We start from the raw sequence: 9,295 nt of genomic DNA on the forward strand, positions 1-9,295 counted from the left end.
CTCCGTTGAGGAAATGGCAGCAATCGTGTGTCGCAGTATTCTTACGGCACGGCCTTTTCTGGCTGAACCTCTTTGTCAGCCGAGTCACTAGATGGCGCTTCTCTAGCTATCCCATTAGTTCCTGCAAGGTTAGGATACAGCGGATCATGAGTGGACTTACCTCCCCTCGTCGTGATCGCCTTGACATTTTGAATGGAGGAGTCGGGTTGCCACGGAATCCTCCCAGTTTCATTTGCAGGGACTAGACAAGCCAATTGAGCTAGCTAGGTTTCTATAATTTTATTGAAGCTCAGCTGGTTTTGAAAAGCGGAAGCGAAACCATCTAGCTTAACGTTGATGTTCTCTAGGATCTTGTCATTGGAAGCTAGCTTTTTGCTTAGAGCATCAGTGGTTTTAGCTTGTGCAAAAACGAGATCCTTCAAGGAGGGTTGGTTAGAGAAGTTACCGTTGTTGTTTCCTCCTTGATAGTACGGGCGTGGCTGGTTCCAGCCCAGACCTCCTTGTGGACGATACCCATTGTTGTTGTTGCCCATGTACATCGCCACTTCACGGGTTTCCGGGCAGTCATTCGTAGAATGACCCGTGCCACCGTAGACCTCACACGTGACGTGTGAGTCCAAGGCTTTGACGGTGCTTTGTGGCCGTTTGTCGTGGTCGTCCAATCGCTTCATGAGGAGGTTGAGCTTGGCGGCGAGTAATTCCGTCTCCTTGACGGTGTCCATACCTCGCTGACGAGTTTGGAGTCGTTCCTCGCTCCAACCCAAATTGGAGACCATCTTCTCTATTAGATCAACAACTCCTCAAACCGTCTTAGAGAAGAACGCTCCTCCAGCTGTTGCGTCCAGACAGTCACGGGACGTTGGAGTGAGTCCATTATAGAAATTCTGCAGGATTAGCCAATCGTCCATCCCATGATGAGGACAGGCGGCCACATACACCTGAAGTCGTTCCCATACTTCAGGAATGGACTCGTCCCTCGTCTGCTGAAAACTGGAAATCCTTCCACGAAGGGCATTGGTTTTGCCCATCAGAAAGAATTTCGAGAGGAATACCGTAGAGCATTTGTCCCAGGTGTTGACAGCAACACGGTTGGCATAAAACCACTGCTTCGCTTTCCCGAGAAGGGAAAACGGAAACAGCATCAGCCTGACGGCGTCTGGACTGACACCCCTTATAGTGTACGTGCTATAGATCTCCAGGAACGGCTGCAGATGAGCGTTGGCATCCTCGTTAGGTTTGCTATAGAACGGGCTAGCCTGTGCCATTGTGATGAGGCTGGACTTCAGATCGAAATCCACGTCTCCCATGTTGATCTGTGGCCCAATGGCCACATTATCAGCAGTGGGAGCAGCGTACTCGCGGAGGGTCTTGTGAGCCATAGACTTGAAAGTCGGCGGCACTGGTTCGGCTGGTTTCTTTGTCAGTAGAGTTTTCTGCAGAGCAACGACTTGCGGCCTGACACTCCGAAAGAAAGCTTCTGGATTTTCTTTGAAGTTTTCCGGCAAGTTGAAACCAGTCATGCACTACCCTGTTTCCACAACGAAAGTGAAAACAACCAAGGTTAGCCTGCAAAGGGCAGTGATTATACAGAGGTAAATATAAAGTATTAGTTCAGATAATCTCCATTATGAATCTTGCCCGGCAACAGCGCCAGAAATGCTTGTTGGTATTTCTTAATGACATTACTAGAAATATAATTCCCAACAATGGCGCAGAAATACTCTTGGTATATTATGGTTACAGAATTCATCCGCAAGCGCACGGATATAACATTGTAGCATTTCACCCGAGAGTATTCTAAGGGTATCGTATTTATTTTATCTCGTGGGAAGATCATGGTAGAGAGAACTTGATTAGTAAATTATATATTACTTGTGATAATCATATCCTAAGCAGGGGTTAAGATAATCCAAGGGTAGAGTGACACACAATCAGTAAGCTACTCATTCTCATAATAAAATATCTAAGCTAAGTGGAAAGAAAAGAGAAAGAGAATCTATTCCTATACTTCTAGTATACATAGTATACATATATTCTAGTCATCTGATATACTAGCTAATACACTCTATTCGATGCCCTCCTGGTACTTCGAGAAGCCACCCCTGACTGCCGAGTTCCTTACGACAGCCCGTCATGACCATACAACCGGGGCTAAATACAGAGGAGTACCCTCCCCAGGGAATTAACTTAGAACTATATACACGCGCGGAGGAATACCCGTACTGAGCTGTCACCATCAGCGGCCCACTTCTCATCCGCAGCATATAACCCCAGATAATGATATCCCGTAATTTAGATAACACGTCTAAACTACCAGATACTACTCTAATATCATCATCATGACATAGAGTAATTGCATATGCAAACATTATACCCGCACCAAAGCATCTCCCTGATAAGCTAGCAGCATATTCAGTATAACATGAACATAATGTAAAGTAGACATTTATATACTCGGAAAGTATTTCAATACCACAAATGTATAAAGAAGAGTATTCTAAATAAAGTACAAAGCTTACAAAAGAAGAAAGGAAAGCTACTAGAGCCATACTCGAACTCTTCTGAAAACTTCCGGACTCGTGATTCCTACTCTATTCCTATTCCACTAGCTTAAGAGTATTAAACTAACTTGAGAGAATATGAGAGAGCTCTTGCTTGAGGTGTGTGTGTGAAGTGAGAAGAGGAGCTCCTTCTATAGGCAGGTAATGACGGTTGTGACGGTTGGAATGGTCGGTAATACCCTCCAACCTTCACTGGGGATCAATCCCAGCCGTCCATCCAAACCCTGCATCCATTGGTGCCACGGGAGGTTCGGCCGAACCCCTTGGTTCGGCGGAACCAGGGGCCGGCTCTACCAGCCCAAGTTTTGGCTGGCGGCCTCCTCCGTTGCTTCACTTCATAGACTTGTGAATTTTGGCCCGATTCATCGTGTTAATTCTGAGTTCTTGGCCCATTCATACATAAGTCTGATCCTCAACATCGACCGATTGATTTATCGTCTGAGTTGATGTCGATTCTCCTCCACTTTATGGTTATTCTCTCCAAAAGGTTAGTGAACCTAATACTAGTGGAATAATATTATTCTAACATATATATGCATTGCAAGCATAACTAGTTCTCCTCTATTTCGGAAATATTGACGGTCGAAACTGATCGCTAACGACCGTCAACATCTACTACTGTTGTCATCGTCGCCGCTGCTGCCGTGTTTTGCTTGTCACCGAGACCTACGAAAACGGAATCATCTTTCCGTCAGGGTTCTATTTTTGTAGTTTTTAGAAGTTTCTACTGGTCGGTTTTGGAGTTGTTGAGTTGCAATTAGGGATTGCCGGCTTGGCGTGTTTCTGTTTTGGCCGTGCTTGTGTCGCGCACGAGAGGAAGAAGGTGAATTACCAAATCTGATTTTTGAAGTAATCAAGTTTGTTTGGAAAGATATAGTAGATTGGATTGGCTGGAAATCAGTTTCCCTTGTAGATTGCACCAAATCCAGACTCTAAGGCCATTCCCAACCCAATGACTAGAATGGTATCCATAGCATTAAATAAGCTGCCACCTAGGATGAAAATTGATGTGGCAAGTGAATAAATGAGGAATGAGAAATAAACCATGTCTTGCATGAGACATGGTTTCTACACAACATCCAAGACATCATGCGAGATAAGTAGCAATAAATTTAAGTATGGAATAGTGCTCTTTGCATTGGAAGAGTGGTGTCTAGTACTAGTTTTTTTTGATGATGTGGAGTTTATGGAAATTATGTCTAGTGTGTTGGATTGGGAATGGCCTAATTGCTGCCGTATCCATCTACTCCATCTCCCACCGTACCTCCACCTCCTCACGGTTGTACAGAGTTCTCACGGTTGTACCGGAGTTGCTACACACCATGATGAAAAAAATTTTCGGTGTCAAATTCAAGATTTGTTTGCAAAAACAGAAGCGGCATAAATTCAGCATTCCATTTTTGTATAATTTCAATTTTTGGGTTCAGACTTTTACAGATGAGTCCCCGTAATTTCTATATTTACATTTGAGTCCCTATAACCTTGCATTGAGGTCCTTGAGTCGTTTTTGCAGAAAAAAATAAAAAGAAAGTAAGAAAAAGGCAGGAAGGTGCATAAAAAAAGGAAAGAAGAAAGAGAAAAGAAAAGAAGAAAAAAAAGAAGAAGAAGAAGAAGAAGAAGAAGAAAGAAAGAAAAGAAAAAAAATCAATTGTATCTTTGAGCTGATTTTTGTATATCAAATTGTGCTTGAGTTGTTCTGGTGTTATCTTGTGGTATCGTTTGTGTCTAGGCTCGCGTCTCTAGTACGTTCTAGCCTAGGACCAGCACGATACTTGACTTTGAACAATTATTGAACTTTGCATTCTCTGATTTGAGCATTTGCTATTCCTTTGCTACATATTTAAGCCTAGCCAGAGCTCCATAGATTTGATTGCAGCCGTACAGCAAGTGTTTGCCAAGGCATTGATACATCCAACCTCCATTGGGGTACTTGGTTGAGTCGGTGTACGTCACCATTCCGCTTGCTTTGGTAAGAACTTGTAAGAGCTTGGTGAAAAGCTTGCGTGTGTGTAACATTTCAGCTGCCACTACCTAGTAGTTGATAGGAGCGTGCATATTCTTGTGTATGTTTCTTGTTTGCTACTAACCATGGCAGGATTGCGCAAGGGGAAACGAGATGGTCATGTTCAACCTCGACTTCTTCACCATCAACGAGATATAGCGACTTTTTCACGCATTGCAAATGAGGTACATGATAATGATCTTCCAAGGGTAGAATCTAAATTGCCAGTTTTTTATGGTAAGTATGATTCCGCCGCTTATGTTAATTGGGAGCTAGCAGTAGACAAACAATTTGATGAGTATGATTTTTCTAATGCTCAAATAATTAAGGCTGCTAGTAATAAGTGTAGAGGTACTGCATCTTTTTGGTGATATACTGTTGGCAATAAGCTTGAAACTTGGGATGAATGCAAAACAATGATGAGGAAAAATTTTGTGTTTTCATATTATAAACGTACTCTCCTTGAGAAATTAGGACATCTAAAACAAGGTGACAAAACCATGCAGGAGTACTTTCATAATTTTAAAATTTGTATCACTTATAGTGGTTTAAAAGAGAGCAATGAGAACACAATGACTAGATTTTTTAGAGGGCTTAATTCTGATATTTAGACTGGACTTATTAACGTGACATATAATCATATAGTCCACTTGTTAATGCTTACTTGCAGTGTTGAGAGCAATATTTTAAAGAACCCAAGGGAGAAACGAGCTATGCTTGTGCCTCCTATTACTGACATTTTGCATGGAGCTCAGAACATTCACCCTGAGGAGAAGAGCAATATGATCGAGATGCCTGTTGACAGAAAACACGAGGCCTGGGAGATCTGCTTAACTCTAGTGCAGGTCCAAAGCTCGCCTTCGGGTGTGCTAGCGTGCCAGTTGATTTGATCCTGTAATCAACAAGAAGTAGAAGCAAAGAAATCGCGGTTAAATCTATAAATGATAGCCGATCGGCTAAGTGCCGATGACATATCATTTATCTTTTAAGCCGATGTCATATGTGTATCGATCGACAATCTTGAATAAGTAAGAAAGAACTAAATCTACTCGATCAGCTGTAGATGTTAACGATATATACTCCTTATATCGATATATACTTAAATCAAGTGATTGGGATAGATCGGTCGCCATGCCGAGACAGTATAAATCACTTAGACCGAAATATATATTAATAATAGGACTATATATGTTTACAGCATAGCCGATCAGATAGATCTAGCATGTATCGGCTAATACTCCGATACTACTTTATATCAGGATATTAAAACAGGTATAGAATATCAAGCAAAAGCCTAATATATTCAAATACAACAATATCTTGGCATAAAGGGCAGATTTAAGATGTCAATAAAGCATATAGAGCAAATATAGTTAAATCAGATAAGATCGGCTGAAACTCTGATGCTACCCTAATCGGCAACCAGAAGGCAGGCTAGAGGTTGATATTCTAAGCACGACTTAATAGATCAAACTTAACTGATGCACCATTAAGTATGAAAAGAAGAACAATATCTAGACAATCAAACCATTGGAAGTTTCATAAAGTGGTAAATATCTTATATAATTTAGGTCAACGTCGCTATTTAACCTGGTCGGCTGCCTTCTACCGTTATATGTTAGCTGATTGTAGATTAGATAGCGGTATTGCCGGAGATTATGTAAGATATATGATAGGTCGACGAATTATATAAACGAGATCAGAGTATCATAAAGATGGAAGCACTAATCCCGAAAACACAAGTCGTCATAACAAGTTTTACCTCCTGTTGAAGATCGAAACCGATGCAGCTCAACCCGAAAGCAGGAACTCGTCGAAACAAAACTAAAGTAAAAGGGTGGCGATACGTCGAGATTGTATTGAACGTGTGTTAAAAGTTACATAGGGCTCGGGTCTATTTATACCCGAGAATTACAAGATATGTCCATAACGGACACGACTACTATCTCTAACAAACTCTAAGATACTATAAGTCTTTGCGGCAGACTTTTGCCCAATCATATCTCTAAGGAAATTTGGTAATGTTTCGGATTTGCTATAAATCGACTCCGAGCAAGTTTCGCACTTTGCCATTTTCCGACCGTTATTGCCGTGCTTTAAATACTAACCGTCACCCTCGAGAAATCTCACACCGTGACTTCCGTTTTCACCGCTCACGCGAAACTTTATCCTCTCTCTCTCCGGCGATTCCTCCGACACAAAAGCGACTCCCGGGCGACTTCATCTCCGGCGAGACCTCCGCCTGCCGCGATGTCGTCTTCCACCAATCCATCTGATGCGCCATCAGCCGAGTATGCTGAGGCAATCTCGACCCCATTGAATTTCTTGATTTGTGAAACCAACCGGATCCCCTTCAGGCTAGTCAACCCTAATCTGGGTCACTGGAAGAATACCTTCAAGTCTTGGCCATCTCTCGAAAAACCCACACCTGATAAGAGCTGGACCACCTGGTACCAACGCGTATCGGCTAGTAAGAAAGTTCACTGGGATGAGATTGGAATCGGCCAAGCACTTGCTCTCACCATAGCCAATTCTGCTAAGGATGAACCTCTGATGGCTGCCGCCACCTACTTCCAGTCGAATACCATCAATGCTTTCTTATTCAACCAAGGGTTGATGACTCCAACTTTAATCGACATCACCATGATTACTGGATTAGATGTGACTTCATCGGCTAAACCCATGAGTATGAACACCAAGAACCAATTTGACTTCAAGACCAAAAGCATAGGTGGCTGGTCTGGCTATGTGGCGGCATATATGGGCCAAGGATCCGTTACCCCTCGAGAGCATGTAGCTTTCTTGCTCATGTGGCTGGAAAAGTTCCTCTTCTGTGGATCCAGCTGTGGCCCTACAACCAACTGGCAGTTTGTAGCCGAAGCCCTAGAATCAAAGAAAGAATTCCCTTTGGGCAAAATCCTTCTCGGCTATCTGTATCAAATGTTGAACAATGCATCGGCTAAAATAGCCGTCGGCTCAGTAGTTGGAGCAGGTGGACCATGGTATCTGCTGCAAACTTGGTTAAACCATCAGATAGTCATGAAGGTTGTCAATCGGCCCTCTGTAACAGAAGCTGAATTCCCACTGCTAGAGCCGATTGCGGAAGATGACGGAGAAGAGTGCACCCATCGCAGATGCATGTCATATGGAGAATATGCATCCACACCAACCGATGCTGGAGCAAAGCTGTCGGCCGAGCTGCTCAAGGACTGGTTCTGCAGCTTCTACGAAGGTTTTAAGAAAGATGCACGAATCTGGTTTCCTTATGAAGACTCAGCAGACCTTGAACTTCCATCAGACTTTAGATTTGAAGATATTAATCATGAGAAATTCCAAAAATCCAGAGAAGTTCTTATAGCCGCAATCAGCCCATGCATCCTTCCTGTCGGCATTCATCTAGGGAGAAACATCCAAGTCTACTACGAGTTCTATCACCCAATGAGCTCGGCCAAACAACTTAGATTGGGTCAACTTCCAATCGGCTTATTTTTTGCCGACAAGATTCAGTGCCGAGGACAAACCACATCCACTCTAATGATGGATCGGCTACTCAATCTACTAGGACCTCCTCTGGGCAGCATTGAAAATATCGAGTTGGCAGGATTTAGAAGCAAAAATTTTGACAAATGGTGGGGTGAATGGAAGCTGCATCTATTTCATCAATCGGCTACGATGTATATGACAGATCTATTCCATGACGTAATACCCCAGGTAAACTTTGTCATTACTAGATTGCATAATCAGTTAGCTGATTCATTACTTGACCAATCTTTTGCTCCCTTTTTGCAGAGAACAGAATCCTCCCCTCCTCATCAAAGTAACAGTGGCAAGAATATTGAATACGCTTCAGGCCTAATTCCGAATGGAGGTGGACTATCTCCCCCTGTTATCGGCTACGATACCCCCAAGACTTCAACTCGCCTTCACGGCCTAACCAGGGAACCAGCCGATGCAGGCAAGAAAAGGAAAACCAGATCATCAGCCGTGAGTACCTTGGCCTTAGCTCCAAAGAAAAAGTCCAAATTCAAGAAAGCCAAGCCGACTGATAAGCCGACTGATGATCTACCCGCCTTGGATCCATCTATCGAACAAGCCTTAGATGAAGAGGAGATTGGTGAAGATGTTGACTAGGCCGTAGCCGAAATGAGTGACACAGAAAGAACTCCATCGGCTTCACCCAAGCAAACACCACCAACTCCTTCTGCCCCCGTTCATTTTACAAGAGTAAGTATCTCTCTTTGACTTCTTCTAAAATTACTTCCCTCTTTGGCTAATTACTCACAGACTTTGTGGTTGCAGAAAAAGAAAACTGCTGTGAAGAAAAAGTCAGCAGCAACGATTGCCAAGTCGGCTCCATCAGTAAGATGTCTCTAATTCTTTTACTTAATCAAACTCAACCGGCTCTACATAACACTTGTATATTCTGCAGCCTCCTCTTGCTTCTCCTCCTGTACAGCAATCGTCAAGTGACCTCCATCGACTGCGGGGAGTCATCACATCGAGGAGGAAGAACAACCAACTGCTCCTGCTATCCCACTGAGTTTTCCTTTGTCTCAACAATATGATCGGCTACATTTATCCAGCCCTTATTCTTCCCGAAATTGTCTCTGTAGGTTCTAGCCGATCTCTTCTCTTTTGACATCAGAGATTACCTTGACGAAGCAGAGGAAGATACTTCGAGCAAAGCTCTAGCTCCTCTATCCAATGATGTGAGAAAAACACTTGAAGACAT

The 9,295-nt window shown here is 43.1% G+C and overlaps 1 non-coding gene across 1 annotated transcript; it reads left to right on the forward strand.

Annotated features, from left to right (window-relative positions):
- The first annotated feature begins 906 nt into the window (after positions 1 to 906).
- LOC127772405 (small nucleolar RNA R71) lies at positions 907 to 1,013 on the forward strand. Its single transcript, XR_008017393.1, has one exon. It is a non-coding gene; the product is annotated as a small nucleolar RNA R71 (small nucleolar RNA).
- The last annotated feature ends 8,282 nt before the right edge of the window (positions 1,014 to 9,295 follow it).

This window comes from Oryza glaberrima, chromosome 4 (genome assembly GCF_000147395.1).
Source record: "Oryza glaberrima chromosome 4, OglaRS2, whole genome shotgun sequence".
Classification (NCBI taxonomy): Eukaryota; Viridiplantae; Streptophyta; class Magnoliopsida; order Poales; family Poaceae; genus Oryza; species Oryza glaberrima.